Consider the following 21,573-nt stretch of genomic DNA (forward strand, 5'->3'; position numbering starts at 1 on the left):
CTTCCTTCCTTCCTTCCTTCCTTCCTTCCTTCCTTCCTTCCTTCCTTACTTCCTTCCTTCCTTCCTTCCTTCCTTCCTTCCTTCCTTCCTTCCTTCCTTCCTTCCTTCCTTCCTTCCTTCTACTTCCTTCCTTCCTTTCTGTCTCTCAAAGATAAGCTCATAACTTTATTCCTTGTAAGAGGATACTGTAAAAAGCTGCTTTGCAGTTTGTCAGAACTGACTTACTGCAAAGGCTCTGGCTTGTAGTAAGTGTGAGAACTGTGAACACTATTCTCCAAAATATTCCAATCTTTTCAATTTCCATGTATTTTCTAAAATCTGTCGAAGAATATAACTAAAAATGGTATGAAGACATGTATGCTGCTTATTAACTATGTTGTGCCTGAATTGTTGCCATACAAGAAAAATCAAAGGATGGATTCAAAACTAGACTATTGTGGTAGCTGCATCTATATTTTGAGCTACTAAAACACGCTGAATGCACTGGGACTGAAAAAGCTTCTTGTCCAGCATAGTTATATTTGTGTATTTGCACAGTGAACCAGAGAGGACAACAGTTCACAGTAAATTATTTACTACTTAAAATAATTTTAAAAATCTGCAAACAAGCAGAATTTACCCAATAAGTACATCAGTGAATTCTGCTCTACTGGGCTGTTTACTGTCACTCTTTTTAAGTACCTTTGGAATTGTATTTGGATGATGCGTGCCTTGCTTCACAGTAAGTGCCACTTTTAGAGTCACAAGAAAGTCCTACAAAACATTCTCTCCCCCTGGAGAAATATTTCTCTGTATTGACCTCACATAACATGACCTCTTTACTGATTGCAAATGTCATTCAAGTCAAACCAGTCTGCTAGTAAGTTTCCTCTAAATAAACTTTCTTTTATTTCCCTGGTCTTAAAGTCTGTTCACTGTCTCTATTTTCTTTGCTCTTTTGTGTGTGGCTAAGATTTATAAGGACTGCTGTTACATGTTATACATTTTCTTACATCAGAGCTTTTAGTCTTGAGACCTTGGGATGTAGAATTTACAGCGACCATAAAATGGACCCCCCAAAAAATACAACCCATCTTTGCAAATGTTCTGAGTTTGACATAGAAAACTAGTGGAATGAAAGGCGGTTCCCATTACTCTCTATGCAGAAAAACAGCTCCTGACTACCATCAAAATTATAGAAGAGTTTATATCAGCTCTCTTTTTGGAAGTCAGAGGAAATTCTCACCACTGTAAGAGTCTTCATCTGTACCTTTGTAGTGAGCCAAACTGGCCTGAGATCAGAGAAACTTCCTTCTTCAGGAATATTCAAGTACGGCTCCCAGACTTATACTTAGGCCCATGTTTAAGAGAGCTGTATTTCTTCATGGAGCATAATGGAATGTTCTAAACAAAATGTGAAAACCTGTTATACATAAACCTAATTAAGCATTTTCAGATGAATAAACAGTAGTTTTATAGCCCTTGCTATGAAATCTCATAATCTTATAATTAATTCCATGTTTAATGTAAAAATGACAGTTTGATGGAGTTGCTTTGAGGATTATATAGGGAAATATACCACATGCAGTTTTCCTACTCCATGCACTACAGGATTTACATGGGAATGACTTCACACTAAGTAAAAGGACTGGCCATCTATCACCTGGACAATGTGTGATAAATAATGATGAACACGGTCCCTTGCATATAATTTCATTTTTCACATCCAAGCCTTCAAAACTTCTATTTTTATTTTTATTTTTTATTTTTTTTTCACATTTCCCTAAATTGGTCATTTCAGCCTGAAGCAGCATCTTATAGTCTATGAAAGGTAAGAAAGTGAAAATCAGACCTTGGTTTGCTTAGGATGTCTTCCAAGATCATATTACTAGTGTGAGGTATATTTCCCACTGTTACCAGCACACTGGATGAGATCTTAATTGATCTCTTGTTCTTTCTTTTCTGGGTAGAATGAAGTCTTTGAAGATGAATACTGGCTCATAAACTAAATGCTTTCAGCTGTTGCTGCTGAACATAACAATTCCTAAGAAGATTTTGGTCAGTTGCTTAGAGATTTCCCTGTTTTTATGGAGAAGAGAAGGTTGTAGTTTAACCCTTTAACAGCTCCCGGATAACATTAAAAGTCACACTATGTCTACCATAGAAGTTTAACAGCAGGAGAAAGGGTTGATGCTTTAGTAGGGCAAAGTAGCGAGAAATGTGAACACATGGTTAGATGAAGGGTTTAGTATGGACTCTTATGCAGGAGGTCATATTCATTGGTCAGATTGGTCTGCGCTGTTCTTACAAACCATGAATGAATAAACTTAAATAGACAAGTATTATTACTGTTTGCATATATAGTAGTTAGGTGAGAAATTGTTGCAGGACAAGACCAACATACAGTACGCTGACACAAAACAAGGGAGTATCTGTCTTTCACAGAAAACCATTTCAAGCCTTTTCTTTCCTTTCCTCTTGTGCAGAGAAAAGTGACATGCTAAACGGTGCAGCTGGCAGATTGTCTTGGCTTGATAATGCATAATCAGAGCCTTATGAAATGGTTTATTTGGAAACCCCCCAGTAAATAAAATATGCTGAATGAAAAGCAGATGCACAGTGGGGTGAGGAGTATGTTTGGGAGTTAGGCATTCCCGAGTTGAAATCTTACCATAGCAGAGTTTCACCTCTCTGCCTTTCTCTCTTCACAGAGAAGCACGGCACAATATTCTCTTTCTCTGTATTAACATGAAGGCATTTATTCCTTAAGGTATGGGCAAGACTTCAAGTCAAGTTTACAGGTAGCTTGCTATGCAACCAGTCCACTGCTCTATCAACCTCCTCATTATGCCCTCCACCCTTCTGTCACGCATCTTGAACCATGCATCAAACACCTACTTCTACTGTTCTGCTGAAGCCCTAAACCCATTCTCTATGTAATTTCAACAGCATATTCACCCTTATCATCTGTGTCCAAAGCTTCTAACAAATACATGTTGTTTTTGTCCTCACTTCTCATATTTCACTTCTTTCATCCTCTTCATCAAGACAGCAGACTACTTCAGGTACTTTTCAGGTCTATGTACATCATAAGCCTTGACCTCAGGTTACAGCAGACTGGGGAGCAGATGATATAGGGTAACTGGAGTATGGAAGGCTTATGACTGCTGCTTGGCATTATTGTGGGTACACAACTGAGGGGGAGGGAAAGGAGAAACTGGGATCTTCAACTTGTCTGTGGTAGGACTCAAAAACTCACTATAATTTGTAAATAACTGTGGAATAGATTATAAGATCTGAAGCTTCTATTTTAATGTGTTTGCACCCGGTGGACGTCTTCTCGGTTTTGAAACCACTTGAGCAGCCATTGAAAGTTTTGGATGAAGTGAAGAACAAATATCTAGTTAGTTAAAGTAGGAAGAGAAGATAAATTTACATGGAGAACTTGGAAAAAGTAGTGAGGGCAGGTTTGGGAACAGCAGGATAAAAAGGCCTGTCACAGAGAGGGAACTTGCCTAGTTCCTGGGAAGTACTCTCCCTACTTCTCTGCTGGCAGCAGCAATCTAAGCTACCTATTGATGAAACTTTGGGCTTTGTACCTTTTGGTATGCTTAAAAACTGAAAATCCACTACTGTTACTTGTTGCAGCTCAGACAGAAGTTCCTGCTGTGGATGGAGGAATTTTCACCCTGACAATACAATTTTAAAGAATTCGCAGAATATTTTGTTGTTGTTGTTGTTTTGTTTTGTTTTGTTGTTATCACTATACCTCCACCCCCACCTCCCAGCAAGTAAATCACATACAAGACATTGTCTTTGGGTGCAAATTCATGAAGTTGTTAGTTAAAAAATACCAGAACAAAGTGTGTTTGTTTGTTTTCCAAAATTAATTTAATCCTCCAGTGATTTGTTTTTAGATTTTCTAACTTCTGTGCTCATGTACTTCTTTCCTGCAAGATCCCTTTCTCATTCAATGCAGAGAATATTAATTTAATAAGCAAATATTTAATCATTTCTCATCTTTGTTTTTGTTGTTGTTGTTTTTCTTCTTATTTTTTTTTCTAAAAAGCACACTAGTCCTTTTCCAGAGTTTTCTGTAGAACATATCACTGTGTTTTTTTTTGTTTATTTGTTTGTTTGTTTGGTTTTGTTTGTTTTTTTTGTTGTTGTTTGTTTGTTTGTTTTGTTTTGTTTTTAATTATTTTTATTTTTTTTAACCTTTCTCTCTGTCTCTCTCTCTCTTTTTTTTTTTTCCCTTATTTTGTTTTTTCCATTACTGTGAAGTAAAGGGCTAAATTTATCAGGGTTATCTATGAAAATATTAATATTAATACTAAAATACTAAGATGGATTATTATTAATTTTAATTGCAGGTAACCCATTCATTCTGGATACTAATTTCTGGGCTCATAACTTGAACACAGGGATAAGCAGCTCCCACCAAGTAAACAGCAATGATGAAAGCAAATAACATGCCTTGCTGAGTAACACCTAGAACCTTTAGGACAGGTTGAATCTAGCTGTTCAGAAGGCACAAATGTAACTTACCATGAGAACCATCTTTCCCCAAACTTTACTGCACCATGACCTTTGAAAGTTAAAAGTCTTTTTTTTTTTTTTTTTTTTTTTTCAACTTCTGCAGCAAACAGGGATCTTCTAGAGCAAAAGGTACCTGTAGTGAAGTTAGTGATGGGCAATGGTCTTCTCTGCCCAGTCAATTGGCCTTAAAGGAAAAATAGTACATTAGTGTCTTTTATTACAGTCTCTTGAATGTGATTATGGAAGTATCACATGCAGGTAGTCTTAACATTGATTTTTCTCAGTTGTGAGTTTCTCTTCTTTTTCAAGAGGTTTTTTACATTAAGCATGACTTTGGAAGTCAAAGGACATATTCAGTTTTCATTCTCCTGTGATTTCTTACATATTTGCAACTACTTTGTTTTACAACAATGTGAAAAAAAAAAACCTCTTAGAACTAATATCTCCAGGACTTTGAAATTATATTTAGTGCTTTAGTTCTCCTGTGTAATGATTTAATGAGAGTTAAAACAAATGTATGCATGGAGCATTGGCAAGTAATTATAACAGGAATAAAATAAGACCTCAGCATATTATGTTGGTGTTTTTCTTGATACAATTAGTTTTAAGACATGACAGTCTTCTAAATTGGTGGAGTATCTGACTAGTAAGTAATGCTAGTATATTAGACAATATGCTGAAGATATCAATTGTGTACTTTTGTGCAAAACTTCTATCAGTTCATAGCCAGTGCTTTGCATTAGACGTCACAAAATTAAATCCTTATTATATCCCATGAGTTCCATATTAGGCTGGAATTCCAATGGAAATTCATGAGGGACTTTCTGTCTGCGGGGTTTTGTAATGTGGCTATGAATGCCACTAAGAATGTTTTTCTTAAAAGCTGGATATCCACACATGCCCTATTGGTAAACCACTGGGTTGCTGAATTAAGATTTTATTTACCACTGGAATAAATATACTACCCAGTATACACATAGTTGGGAACCACATATGGGGACCATTCACAGGCTATATCAACATCAGTTAAGTTGTGTGCTCTATTTAACGCTGTGCATTAGCATTAGGAAGTATGTATTTAAAATCATTAACTTGCTGGTTAATCTCTTCTGTTGAGCATCTTGGTCCTGAACCTGGAACTATTTAGTTGTCCAACCAGTCATGTTTTAAACCTGATTTTAGAGAATCAGGTTTACTACTTTTGTTTGTTTGTTTGTTTGTTTGTTTGTTTTTGATATTTGTGTCAGCCTTTGTGCTGTTAAAACAGATCTTGAAATTTTAAGATCTTCATAACAAGAATGCATACACAAGGCAGACATATGCTGCTTTTGATTGAACTGTGTCAAGAAAAGTAATTACAGTGCTCTTAAAGCTTCTCTTTAACAACAATTTATTGTCATATATTTCATATAACTTCTGGAAAAAAAGGACTAAAATGCATTGGTCTGACAGCACTTTATTTCTAATTTGGTTGTTGATTATATGTGTAATAAGAAAAGAACATCTGAATAAAACATTTTTGCTGAATATTTTAATAAGCCATTTACAATTTTTCCAGGTTATTTATGGACAGGACCATTTGATACTATATATTTTTAAAAGCTGATTGTTGGCACTAGCTGATACACCTGTCATAATATCTATTTACAATATATACCTCCTCTCTGCCAAGTTAGGTCATAGTTTACAATGCGGTTAGTACTGAATTCACAACATGGTATGATTCTGTACAACAATCTGAACTTGTGAAACCAACTAAATGGTGGTAATCTTATAGGGAGTTTTATTAAGCTGCACCTTACACATGGGGATATTGGAAATATGTTGCTGAAGTGAAACTAAAATTTATATAATTAATCATTTTGAAATGAATTTTCTTCTCTGTGTGTATTTTTGTTCAGGATAATTAGCTAGCCACAGTTTGTTTATATAAGGTGTGTGTAATCTGTTTATAGAGCATGGCAGCTGACATAATGTAGCTCTTGGCGAGCTGTGACATTCCCTTCCCACAAGTAACATTCGAAATGATAAAACAACATTCAGATGAATAACTCCCTACCAGGTAAAAATCATTAAAGCCCACATTCTCCAATAATATTTTCAATTCACCTTGTTAAACCTTTTCACATGAGCAAACACAGGTACAATCCCATTTGCTGTAACTGTAGAGCAATTCTTCAGCCTATCTGGGGCCCCACTAAAGTGTCTGAAGTAAGCTCAGTGTTACTGGAGTCTGTTTGTTGTAGACTAAAATATTGTGATATGATCCAGACAAATAGAATGAATTTGATTAGGAGATTAGAAACATGAACACAAGTCTCATGTCATTCAGACGGAAATATGACATATGAGGCCATGGGGAACTTGAGCCAAAATATTTACCATTGCTGAGACTCACATCATTGTGCCTGAGCTCTGCAAAGGCTCTCTCTAAGATCACCCCATGCTGCTTGGAGGATAACTTTCAGCCAACCCAGGATACCAAACCGAAGGGCCCTCCAAATGCGTATTTTATGGAACAGGATCCATGTGAATATCTTCCCTCTGGAGAGGATGTCTTTACCTGTGGAACGATAAAGCAGACACCATACAAATACCATCATGGGATGTACTCCATGTGGAAGCTTCCAAGCAAGCATGGACTATGGACATCCTGCCTGTAGCTTCTGGGAGAGAGATTGTGCTGACAGGAGCTACAGCTGATGAAGAACTAACTTTGATTTGTGGAAGGAACACTGACCCCTTTTGCAGGGATAGAGTACACTTCAGCAGGCCTGCCCCCAGGGGTGTCAAAGCTCCAACCTGGAGCAACCTGGCAAAAGCAATGACTGCTGGGAAGGCAACCTGGCAAAAGCAATGACTGCTGAGGATCAGGTTCACTGGCCCTCCAGCAGTATAAGATCATGTAGTGGGAGAATCTGAACTTGAAGGAATTATTCAGTGAAACAGTCTGGCAAAAGTCTGCAGGCTGAGCTGTGAACACTTTGCCTGTTCATTCTGCAGTGGTAAAACCAAGCATGAAGAAGAAAGGAGAGTTAAAACAAGAAACTATATTGACAAAAGAGTGTAGAGAAATCTTGCCTCTTGCTCTGTGTCTTTCCCCCCAGATAAAGTTGCTTTCAGTTCTTCATTGTTTCAGCCTGGCTCCTGGGACACAACAACAAAGCAAAAAGACAAAGAAAAGTTGCTGGCATTTGCTATAGACTACTACCAGTGAAATCCTCCTCCTACTCTAAAGAAAACTCATTGCCATATAACATGTCCCTGTATTGAAGCAGTGCATGTGTATGTATGCAACTGCAGATGTTTGATCTGGGATCTCTAACCTGTGGGGCCTCTCACATTCACCCCATTGTACTGACTGCAGGGGCCCTGTGACGTGAAAATTCAATTTGGGATGCCCACCGGTGCTGTTCCTACCCATCTATGGATTTGTTGACATGATGTTTTGATCTTACAACTGTTGGTTACCTGTGATAGCACCTATTTTTTTTATATTAGCTCAGCAGCACTGCCCTACACTTTCCTGTAAATGACAGGTGCTTGCCTCTTCACCAGCACCGAGCTGTGATCTCCCTTGGCATACCCAAACTATCTGTTTCTGCAGAATGTGCCTCCAGTAGAAAAGCTGAAAGAGTGGATATTATATTCTTCAAATTAATAAATTTGGTGCTGAATTCTAGATTTGATAGTAAAACCGTGTGTGTGATGGCAACTAGCTTTCCCGTTGTTATAATCCTGTAATTCAAAACCCAGCAGGCATAGGTGAAATGGGACAGTGACAATTTTCTCTTGCTGGAAAGACATGTCAAGACAGATGTTCTGCTGGTTTCTTTGAAGTGAATTGAGACTAATGTCTAGTTGAGGATCTACTCAGAGGATTAAAGTTCCAGTTTTGTTAAAGTAATTGTGAATTTTGTTGTTCAATTCTGTGAGATGGACTGTCAGTCCAGACTCCTTGGGACATAGGAACATGCTGCAACATGAATACTGGAAGAGGTGAGGCTTTTTTTTCTGGCTGCAGGTAGGGCTGGTATAGATGTAGTAATGACAAGGGCCAGGTGAAGGGAGAAGAGGTCCACAGTTTGGACTGTGAGGTGTGCACTGTGCTTACCAAGCACCTGTCATCCTGTACAGTATCTATAACTAGTTACAGATGCTCTTCCTTCTGTAAACAAGCTGCTACATCAATGACATATGATGTCGTGTATGCTGGTTTCTCTGGGAATAGGATGTCCTCATACTTTAGCATCAGCACACTCAGCCTTCTGTCTAGTAGGTAAGAACTGACAGTTTCCACACAATGTATCCTATGCAATAGTGGCAGATATTTTCTTACCAATACTTTCATTTTGTAGGTATGTGTACCTGAATGATTTACCTCTTTTAGTCTTTTGGGAAGTATTTGTTGTGCTTATGCATTGTCTTCCAAAAATGTCCAGTATTCAGTCAGAATATTGAGAGAAGGAATAGGACTTGACCTTCAGATTTATTTCTGAGAACATTCCTGCACGAAAGTTATGTTTACACTGTGTGTATCCTCAAGCCCACACTTAAAATGTAGATCAAACAATATTGCCAACATATATTTTTCCCTATCGATAGTTTCTCCAAATATGGAATCATATTTGCTGCTTTGCCAGTATTCTTGCAGCAGTGTCTGTTTTATGTTTATATGCAATTCCTCTTGTTAAAGAAAGAAATAAAAGCAAAATGACCAATGTCTGGCTTAAATGTAAATGGGGGTATTAATACTATCACTATTTCAGATGTGTAAATGATAAATAAATATGAAAAGAGTATGCAGCGGTGAAGCCTAGAATATAATGTCACTGTCCTATCATTTCTAATATGTTCATGTGGCAACAAGATAGTCATGTAATAGTAGTGAATCAAAAGTGGGCATTTAAGTAGACTGCTCTCAAGCTATTTAATATGCTATGTGCTGTTCAGAATTCTGTTACAGTGGCTATGTAGATAAAAAGCTAGGTCTTGCATGTTTGATTCATAGTTTGTTAATAATATGTGATCAGTTAAACAGTACAAAATTAATACATAAAATTATTTAATCATTTAGAAATCAGACTTTGCAAAATGATAGGGTAAGAAAAATTGAATTTGTTCAGCTCTTTGTCATTGCAGAACACTCCATGCTAGCCTTTCATTTTCATTAGTGGGTCAAGTTACAGTGTCAAGTCGTCTTCACAGGCATTTATGAAAGGCACATTTAATGATTTTCATTAGGAAAAAGCTCTGATTTTTCCCAAAGGCTCATAAGAGATTGCACACAATGAAATAATCTTAGGCGACCAATCTGCAAAGTGCATTCTTTTTTTGGTGTTCCTTATACCAAAAAAGGGCAAAAATATCTGTGATGTTACTCAGTATAGTATATTCCATCCTCATCAAAAGACTTCATCTCTATGGACAAGCAAAAACCCATTAATCTAGGGAAAAAGAGTCAGCACTTAATAATAGAATTCAACTTTATTGAGCACTTAATCTGTGGCCAGGAAAAACAAATACATTCTGTACCAGCTCAGTGCAGTGGAGTGGAATATAAACGTTGCAGAGCTTATCTATGGAAGCATGTTGTCATTTTTCTGAGGTTTCTATCAAACTTTTAATCAAAACCATAGCCAAAATTGGCCCACATTACTGTGATCATTTTTGAGTGTTCTGTTCTATAAAGTCTAGCACACAGATTTATAATGTTTGAACATCAGTGGTGTTGCCAACATTCACGAGAAAGTTGCAGGCTTCAGACACACGTCATCAGTATATGTTATACACCTACTTCAGAAGCAAAGGGAAGTCCATTGGAGATGGCCACAAATGCACTTCAGAGGCTAGGAGCAATGACAGTGATAAAGTTGCAAGATGATCCGGGAAATGTATTATTTTAATGATTAAGGAGGAAAGTATTCACAAAGACCAGCTGCAGACCAGATAGGCTAAAGGCTTATATTAGCTCCTGTAAAAGTCAGTTCAGAGTACCTGTATTAAGACTTCAGCTCTGAATGAATTGTCCTACAGAGTGGCAGCACTGATTCATTACTTCATTTCGTGATGTGTTTTTTCTGTTCCTTGAATTTTCTTAGCACAACTGTACTAAGAAAGACCATTGTGCCTCTTACATTTCCTACATAATAATATGGGAATAATGTGAGACATACCAATATATAGGAAGATGATCTCCACCTCCATATATCTTCCATAATGACTATTGCACATAACTGAAGTTCGCATTTAAAACTTCTTCTGGTAGAAGGACCACAGTTCTACCATAAGTTTATTTTAGGCTTTGCTCCTTGTTTTGTTTTGTTCAGTGCATGGAAACAAGCCCTTGCTTATGTTCTATCTGTACAGAGACAGACTTGCCTGTTAGAAATAAGTTGTTTCTTTTGCCTGTTAATGCATCTACAAGAATAGCTATTCATCTAGTGATTTCATATAGGATGAGATTTTATATATAGACATCAAAAACACCTATCTCATATTTCTGCTATCTTTGGTTTATATTAGAAACACAGAAATGAACACAGCAGCCTAAACGAGAACCAGAAGAGAGGCTTACCTAATGCCACAACTCATACTTTTGTACAGCTCTTAATATTGTAAAAATGCTGTGAGGAGGAGGATCAAAAGAAAGAATGAATATATGTACATATGTATATACTATTAAAATGTTTATTTATTAAATTATAATAATTTTAAATATTGCCTCATAAAGAAGTTTTGAGAAATATAGGTGGGTCAGAAAATATAAAACAATGAAGAGTAAAATTTAACGAAAAGATACTATGATTTTCTCGTATTGTTACATTTCTTTTACAAGTAGAAAAATCTATGCTGTTGCATTTTGATAATAGAGTAAGTGTGAAGAACCTACTTCATGAGAAGAAGTAGTAGGCAATGTAATATCTTTTTCCTTTACTCGTAGGTTGACAAATGTGTTGTTTGCTTTTAATTAATAAAAGCTAGAAAGTACAAAGAACATGTATACAAAGATCAGATGGAATATTGAATTAATTTTGTTAGGCACACCAAATTTGGTAAAATGTTATTCAATTGGTTCTTTTCTTTCCCTTAACTTCTAGTTCATTGGGTACTGGCTTTGGAGTAGCTCCATCCTGTACTCAATTTTCAAAGAATTTCCATCTGGTTTCATGATATTGGCCCAGTGTTTGAAAGGTAAATAGGCATTCAAGCACGCAAGATACTTTGCAGAGTTAACTGACCATGATCAGGGCTTTCTGAGACAGTCACATAGTCAACTGGGGAAAAACTGACTCATTTATATGAAGCATCCAACTTCATTTTCCTTCATGTAGCCAAGACCCTAAATTACCCTGATGTGCTTGGTCGAATATGTGATGAATAGGTTGGCTAAAGGAAGGAACTGGTACTGTCTGTAATTTCCATGGACCTCTGGGAGGTCCATGTGAGAAAATCTCAAGCAATACCTTCAAGACTTTTCACATGGAGTAGTTTAGGATTATTATTTTTCTGTTTTTTAAATAAATTGCATATAGTGCTTTGGACAGTAGTAAATGATGAAAATTCCTTCAAAGCTACACTGTTTCCTGCATAATGTATAGTTCTTCTTTTTTGATTCTTTTCCTCTCCCTGTTGCATCTGAACAATTTAATCCTTTGTGCGTCTTTAAAAGCAGCGCTGAAAGTTCAGGAAACAGCGGTGTCTACTCTAAATATCTGGACAAAAGTGCTTTCCAGGCTTCTGAGTCTTCGGTGAGAGCCTACTGTGTACCATCCCGCTCTTGAATTTCCAGAGGAAGAAAACTCAGTGGCTGTGGCTAGAAGGACTTTTCAGTGACCATCACACATGTCCCAGCCAAGCCGTGGAAAGTCATGACATGACACACTCATCAGACTTTGGTGCTGCCATAACCGCTATCTTCACTTTCTCTCTTTATAACTTTCTGGAAGGATACAGGTAGGATACAGAGGATACAGAAGGATAAATTAGAGAGTAGCCTAACCTTTAAAAACTTGCTAGTACTAAAGCTATTTACATATTCAAAACAGCAAAGGGCACACTGTTTACAAATAATGTGTTTTGTGTTTACTGCATCTATTGAAAACCATTAGGTAGCAGGGATCACAGAAGTGCTTCCAGCTAAGCCAGAAATACAGCAGTCAGCTGTTACTAATAAACTCCAATTTCAATTGATTGAATAATTGTTTTATTCAGCCAGTTTTCTTTTGAAAATGGTTGCATCAAATAGTTTGAAAACTGTTCCAGATGTTTGTTGTTCTTTCACATTGGGAATGCATGAGCAAATGGAAGATAGATCATTTGATCAATAGAAATAACATACATAAGTATGACCCAGTATTCTATCTTAATATATCTGACAAGCAATTTCACTCCTAATGAAACTAAACCTGAGAAGTATTTTCCTGCTGTAGACAAAAATTCAATTGTGGTTCTGTCTGTAGTCAAAGAATACAATCCTTCCAGCAAACGAGTACCTCGGGATATTTGACTGTGAAAGGTCTAATCTTGATATAGGTTCATCCTTCTTGACACCATTTAACTTAACATCAGGGTTTACTGAAAGTCTTCAGTCAAAACTATTAAGAACACATTGGTTTTTGATTGAATGACTCTTTTGTGAATCACACTGCTTCATGTAGAGAATGTTGACTCTTGGTTGAAATTACAGGAAAACCAAAAGTGCTACCTTGGAAGTACTTTCTCCATTCTTCCTATGTTTCTGTGTCCAGCTTCCTAGGTCAGATTACATCATCTGTAAAGCATTTATATGCCTCTTAGAGTAGTAAGATGCAGTGCACTGTGCAGACAGAGAGGACAAAATGTCAGAGCAAAACATATACAGACAATTGCGTGGCTCTGAGATCAGTTACTTTGAAATACTGATTTACAGCAAGATCAAGTTACTTGTTAACATATTATTTATACTTTTGACAGCTTAATAAGTTTCAATAGCACATTTAAGAAAGCAGAAAACACTTAAAAAATTGTTACTGACATGCCATTAAAAAAAAAATCTATTTTAAGGCACTGTACTTCCTTTAAAAACAAACAAACAAAAAAAAGCAGCTAGTAATCATAGTCTTGTGGACTTAAAACAATGATGATTCTTTTTTCCCAAAAAAGTTCTAGGAGGAGTTCTAAGAGATTAAATAAAACAACCATTTATAATGCCTTTCTGTGGCCTGTAAGGAAGTGTATACATTGAACACCATGGTTTACACTGACCAACCACAAAGTGTCAGTTTATGAGGACTAATGAGCTCTATCATGTAGATTTGCTCCTTAGAAACAAAAGGTTCTTGATAAAATCCTGGCTACCCTGACCTTAGTGGGAGTTTAAACACTGACTTCAATGGCTTTGACTGTACCCATAAATCAAGAATTCCTTGGGACTCCTCTGCACTGTTGCATTCAAGCTGCCTATTGGGATTAGGTCCATGCAACATCCTGAGCACTGCACATAAACTGTGTGGGAGAGGATTCATTGTCTGGGGACAAAGTCATGCCAAGGACTCTTCTGGCAATCAGCAGCATAAACTAGCATAACAATGGTCAGCAAGGTTAGAATTTCACTGTCATCTAGTCTATTTTAACTGAAGTATACATGTCCCCTGTTTCTTTGTTGCTCACATAATTTCACTAGCTGATAGATTAGTTCAAAATCATAGACATTGCCTGATTTCAAACAGAACAAGAAGCTTTCTAGCAAAGTAGCTTATTAGGTGAGAGCTGGATTTTGTTGAATTACCCCTCCTCTCAAGGAGGAAACAAAACAAAACAAAACAAAACAAAAATAGAGTAATAAAGTTTTAAGTGTCCTTAAAACTGTAAAAGTTAAACAACTATTTTATTTAATTGCATACCATATGCCACATTTGGTGTATATTAAAATATGCAGGGATTTTTATATGTTTCTTGCTGCTCAGTAACTATTATTTAGTTAAATATTTAATCTAAATCTTCTTAAATATAGAAGTAGCCAATGTGAGTGTCTTTGTTATGCAACAAAGGAAAAGTTAAAAATCTCTAAACTCTTTAAAGTAACTCTTTAAAATTTTATAGAGTCCAAAACGTATATAATCAACAGACATCATCTTCCCACTGGATCACTAAAACTGAATTCATATGCTTCATCTAACACTATATAATTTTTTACAAATTCAGATGTCCTATAGTGCAAGTTTAATATATCCACCATTTATCTATTTGAAAACAAATCTTACAAAAAAAAACAAAACTTAAAAAGAAATCTTAAATACAAACAAATCTTAAAACAAAGAAAACAAATCTTAAATACATGCTGTTTCAGTCAGGGATACCTAAAAATATTTTCTGTAATTAGGTGTTTAAATGAATTTTCTGTTTTTCAAATGTTTTAAACGTGAATTATCTCCTGTTGGCCATGTGTCGTGTATTTTCTTCCCTCAAGTATGGCAGAGTTGGAAAAAGGCTTTCTCCTTTATTTCAGAGTACTGATATTTTTTAACAGTAAGAAATCATACATTTCTGAAGGTAGAAAAGGCTCTACCACATGCTAAATCACATTACAAGTTATTGCAATTTATTTTTGTTGCCTTTTTTTTTTTAGGATTTTTTTTTTTTTTTTTTTTTTTTTTTTTTTACCAGAGGGAAGACCACATAAGGGAAAAATTTCTGGATTTTGATACTGTCTCTTATATCACAATGCCATGGGTAAATTTTGGTGGTGGATGAAGGGGAGTAAAAGTATTGTCTTAATAAAACTAGTTTAAAAACAAAACAAAACAAAAAGCAAAGCAAAACAAACAACAACAACAACAAACCAACAATGATTTGGCTGAAGTTACAGGACTGAGAACTTGGAGCCTTCTCTACTGTACCTTTCCCCAGTAGCTATAGGATATTTTCATAGGTGAGTTGCAAAATTTTGTGGCAAACGTTTCTCTTGTATTTTGCCTCAACAACCGACCTTTTTTTTTTTTTTTTTTTTTTTTATTGAAAACAACTCCTGTGGCAATATGGAAGCAAATGGAAATAAAAGTGAGTTTTTTGCTGAAAAATTAATAATCCATACAGCAAATGTTACCACTTTGGTATCTTACCAAAGTGCAATGGGGTAGCTGTCTTTCTTCAGAATCCCCCCCCCCTCTTTTTTTTTTGAGATGGATTTCAATTACAAAGCTTTTATTTTGTTAACAAAACTCCCTCCTAGAGTCTTCCTTAACTCTGATCACATATGGCGTGCTTTAACTTTTAGTCTCTCTGATCACCAGGAGCATTAAATCAAACCATGATCTAGAGTCATCAAAGGGATAATGTACCATGAAAAGTCAAATTCAATTTCAATAACTTTGCTGGCATTATACGGTGCCCAGGTACGATAGAAGGTAATCAAGTCAATGAATATCAGACATCTGCTCATTTAAAATAATTAAGTATCAATTTAGTGTAGATTTTACACATCGAGGGCTAACTTCTGCACTAAAACATCAGCTGTTTTTAATGCTGCTTAATATGCAAAATCAGCACATTAGTTTGGCACAGGTTTCTACTTGAAAAGTCCTGACCTTGTATCAGATACTAAAACTGTGTCTATGCAGAGAAAACAATTGAATAATTGTCTTCAGAAAGCTTGACATTCTTTGATGATAGCAGTTTAAACTGTGGCATGTTTATCACTAGGAAAAGGATCACTTGAAACTCAGAATTTGTTCCATTAATTTCTTCCCTTCCTGTTTGCATTTTACTTTTGAACAAAGTGTTCTTGACTTTTTCTTTTTTTTTTTTTTTTTTTTGTCTGAGGCTCAAAATTCCTATAAATAGAGACTCATCTGCTCTGCTGCTTGATTATGACAGAACTCAGTTAAAAGTTGAGCATCCAAACTGATCATAATAACATTACAGGTTAGAATATTTTCTTCTGCTTGAGAAGAGTAGATACTAAATGCTTTTGAGACTGTAATGAAACAGATAATGTTTCCTATTTCATCTGGTTCACCCAATAATTTTAAAACCTTTTTGAAAACCATCTCAATGAAGCATTCTTCTCAGTAAACTGGTCTACTAAAATGTTTGTGCAAACCAAACATCTGAAGAGGCGTATTACAAACATGAGTCAAATGGAAACTGAGGTTTTAAAGTGTGTTTGAAAAATTATTACTTGTAAGTTACTGTCTTTTTTATTTTATTTTATTTTATTTTATTTTATTTTATTTTATTTTATTTTATTTTTTTATTTTATTTTATTTTATTTTATTTTATTTTATTTTATTTTAGTCCTCAGGATGTTCCACCAAAGTCATTATTTCTGAAAGGATAATATCAAAGAGGAATTCAAAGCAAATTGTTTAATGTAAACTGTTTTCTGGTAGGTAATAGCTGACTCTTTGCTCTAGCTTGCAGTAGTGAATTAATTAATGTTTAGGAAACAGAGTAAAACTACTCATCCAGTCAACATCATGTAAATCTAATATGTAACGGAGATTTAGCATAACACAGTATTTATCAGAAAAGTAGCAATGGAAGGAGTCTGCAGATAATATCTAAAACTGCTTCTGTGAGGCTTTGAGAAAATTTGTAAGTCCTTTTCCTTCTACAATGGCAAAGATATGAAAAAGAGTGTATTGATTTTTTGGGCTTTTGTATGACAAATAAGAGTAAGAGCCGCAATTATGCACAGTGGTATCATTAGGAAAGACACAGTTAAATTTTCTTCCGTCAGTTCTGCTACTCTTGCTTTCTTAACCATTAGTTCTTGAAGAGGCATGAACACTGCAGCACTTATAACTGATGGAAGTAACAGGCTCAAGAGCCAGGCACACGTAAATCCCATTTCTTAAATGTCTTCTAAATTGCTGATAAGCCTGTGGTCAGGAACACTACACTAGCATAGGTTTAAAACTGTAGATGAGCCTCAGCCTTTCTACTTCATGGCATGTACTTCTTGTGTGCAAATATACAGTGGAAAATGATCCATGAGCACGTGTGTCTACTTTTGTGTTTTGTATTGTTTTTAACATAACTGTAATGTACCAGAATTAATTTCTCTCTACAATCCTATTCAATTCATCAGAACTTTAAATGATATTTTAAATCTTATTCTGAGTGTCTATTTTGGTCCATTCCTTCTAATATTCATCCTATTATCTAATATAAGAAATAAATATTTTTCTCCCAGAAGGGAAGTAAAAAACTAGTACAGCCTCAAGTGGAATCTCTGTGGTAAGACAGAGGAATAGAAGTTAGAAGGGTTAACTTAAACTAAACTGGTGGCAATTATGTTTCCAAAGTTCGTATTCACCAGTTTTAAAAGTCTTAAAAGTCTAAGTTTATCCTCTGGAAATTGCAGACTTTCTTAAACAAAGAAGAATTAATGAATGTCTGGAGAAAAAAAAAAAAAAAAAAAAAAAAAAGAGAAATATTGTTAAAGATTTGGATTTTAATGTGGCATCAAAAAAGGAAATAAAATTCTTGAATATTTGATATGAAACTCTTCCAGTCTGTTTCTGGAAGATTTTTGTAGCCATGAGTGATAGACTGCAGAGGAATAATTTTATAGTTCTTAATTATTCTAACAAGCCCCCTTTGACTTAAAAACCAAGATTCCAAAGACCCATTGTCCTTCAAACTATGAAACTAAAGTAACACAGACAAAGTCATACATATGTACAACTTTTATTCTACCTGTCATGAGAAGAATTAAGCTGTTATCATCAATAATAATAAATGACTATAACAACTATTGTTTTCAGTGTAAGAAGCTACAAGATGAAGGTAATCAAGAATTCCCCAAGGCATACAATGAGGAGTAAAAGCATCATGCTAGTATAGTGAAACATAGATTCTCACCATTTGTTGGTCATCCACTTTAAATTGAGTGATGCTTATGGAAAGAAAAAGGCCATAGATTAGCTTTTTTGAGGTGTTATAGTCACAGTCAGCTAAAATCTCTGAGTAGTGACACTGTGTGAGGTTGTCCATCTCAGCAGTATGAACTTTACTATAACAGTTTATGGACTTTGGTTTCCATTAAAGAAAAAATGTATTTGTCTTTCCTGATGCAACTGAAAGTAAAAGTTGAAAGATTAAATAACTGTTCCTAGGGCTTTTCACATAAGATTTCTGCATTAATTATCTTTATCATAAACAGCTCTTCCTTGGGGAATTATTTCCTGAAGGAAAAGACATAAGACAGGGGAATGATTTCATGAAGGAAATTGAGCTATTTTTCATTTACTTGTCGAGGTCCTCAGTCTGAAAGGTAATCTTCCAATAACAGAGTAAGAGAGATATTTAATGAAAGAAATACTATTTAAAAGTAAGTTTAAACAGACTGAAGGTATGCTGAATTTAATCCTAGATCCTACATAATGATGCTTGCTTTGAGCCCAATATATTTGCAACCTTGAATCGTTAAAATGTTAAAGTTATGAAATGTTAAAGTTATTAACTTTATATTAACTTTATGTTAACTTTATGTTAACTTTAAATGTTAAAGTTACTAACTTTTCTTTTCTTTCCTTTGCCCTCCCCGGTAACTGCTGAACAGTGTAAACTAATCATGATGATTATTGTATCACTTAAAAGGTCTCCCACAAAACCATCAGAAACAAAATTTCTTAAATAAAAGGGCTGAGAGATACCAACAATTTCACATATGTTCATGTGAAATGTATTTCACAGTCTTCTTACCCACAGCTGGCTGTTGAGATGCTCAAAGCCTGGAGCTACACAGTAGCCTGGAATACTGGAATAAATCCATGTAAACGTGTCTGAGGTGAAAGACAGCTGAGAGGAAGTTGGAATTTCTTTCAAGGTAGAATTCTGCAGGAATCACTACTTAGGTAAAATTCACGAGGATTTATTATTATTTTTTTCCTATTTCCAATGGGAACATTTTACTCAAGCTGAAACAATGCTGATTTTGGGCTGCTGATTTAACCCTATTTCTCATAGCATTCTTGGTTGGTAGGTGGCCAGGGGGACATTGGGCTTTAGTCAGCAGAGGGGCTTGGAGCAGTGTTCCTTGGTCTGCACATCCACGAGTCCAGCGGCATAAGGAAACCTTGGGAGTCCAGCAGTTGAGCTAGCAAAATTTTAAACAGTTTCTAATAGAACTCATCCTATTTTTTTCATCAAAATTTTGCTTGGCTGGCAAATATCAGAAAGTATTTTGATGACTGTAGTTTTCAGAGTAAACCCCTTTCATTGTATGATTCCATTCAGCTTCATCTAGTGGCAATATAGCCATGTCACCTAATTTTTGCTTTATCTTCTATTTTGTCTTGTGGAACTTCTGGCTCTCTGTACCTCATGGAAGGATTGTGATGAAGAATATTTTTTTCAGTGCCATAATTTACCTGAATTCACACATTTTCCTCATGAACATGAGAGAACAGATCTGATGAAATAAATTAATGAAGCTCTTGTGTTTGTTGTTGTTATTATTTATGTATTTATAGGGAGGAGGGGGCAGAATCATTTTGGGAATTCTGGAGGTCACAGCTTCACAGTTAGACAGGGTTGTTCAGGGCTTATCCAGCAAAGTTTTGGATATCTTCAAGGATGGATGATCTGGTTTCAGCTAGGATAGACTTAATTTTCCTCCTAGTAGCTGGTAGGGTGCTGTGTTTTGGATTAGGATGAAAAGAGTGTTGATAACATGCTGATGTTTTAATTGTTGCAGAGCAATGCTTACACTAAGCCAAGGACTTTCCAGCTTCTCTCTCTGTCCTGCCAGCGGGCAGGCTAGGGGTGCAGCAGGATCTGGGAAGGGACAGACCCAGGACAGCTGACCCAGACTGGCCAAAGTGGTATTCCATAGCAACTGACATCATGTTAACAATATATAGGGGTGGCTAGCTGGGGTGGGGGGGCTGGCTGCTCGGGGATAGACTGAGCATCGGTCAGTGGGTGGTGAGCAATTGCATTGTGCATCACTTGTTTTGTACACATTATTAGTAGTAGTACTATTATCATTATTATTATAATTATTGTTATTATTTTCCTGTCTTAATAAACTATCATTATCTCAACTCACAGGCTTCACGTTCCCATTTCTCTCTCCCATCTCAGAGAGGGAGGGGGGTGGGTGAGCAAATAGCTGTGTGGTGCTTAGCTGCCGGCCAGGATAAACCACAAAAATGGAGATCTGACAACTTTTCTTAGGCAACTTGTTGCTTTTTTCTTATCTACAATTGGAAGTCCTCTTGAAGCTTAGGTCTATTGAATCTTGTAAGGTCATGGTGTATCTCTCACTCCATCTTCTCTGTAACCATAAGGCAGGTAGTCAAAGGCAACTACAATATTCCCACCTTTAACCTCATTCTCTTAGGGTTGAACAACATCCATTTTATTAGTTCCTTTTTGTTGGAGTTCCAGCTCCCATATCACCTTGGTGGCCTTCCAACAGACTTGTTCCAGTTTGTCAATGTCTTTCTCACACTAGGGAGCCCAAGCCGGACACAGTACTCCAAATGTAGTTTCACAAGTGTTGAACAAAAGAGAACAATCACTCATTTTGTCCTGCTCGCTATACTCTTGCTAATGCAGCACAGCATGTGACTGTCTCTCATCCCTGCAGACATATAATGTTGGATCATGTTCAACAACATCCCCAGCTCCTCGTCTGCAAAGCTTTCTGTCCCATCAGTGCCAAGCCTTCGTTGCTACATGCTGTTACTATTTCCCAGATACAGGACTTTGGATGTGTCCTTGGCTTGGAAAATGGTATATACATAAAGGTGTACTCTGTCATGCTTTAAACACCCACTTAGAAGTCACTGACTTGTTGCTTGAGTAATTAAATCCAAATAATGTTGTTTTCTTTAAGTCCTAATAGCTGTGACTTGTTCTGGTCACAATGTATAGCAGGGAAAACCAAGAAAAACACTCTCTGGAGATAATAATTGAACTTCCTGAAGTGAATGTGGTACATGAAAGATGGAAAATGTATCCCTTAGAGTAACTTTTTCTTTCTTTCTTTCTTTCTTTCTTTCTTTCTTTCTTTCTTTCTTTCTTTCTTTCTTTCTTTCTTTCTTTCTTTCTTTCTTTCTT

This window comes from Oxyura jamaicensis, chromosome 2 (genome assembly GCF_011077185.1).
Source record: "Oxyura jamaicensis isolate SHBP4307 breed ruddy duck chromosome 2, BPBGC_Ojam_1.0, whole genome shotgun sequence".
NCBI classification, from domain to species: Eukaryota; Metazoa; Chordata; class Aves; order Anseriformes; family Anatidae; genus Oxyura; species Oxyura jamaicensis.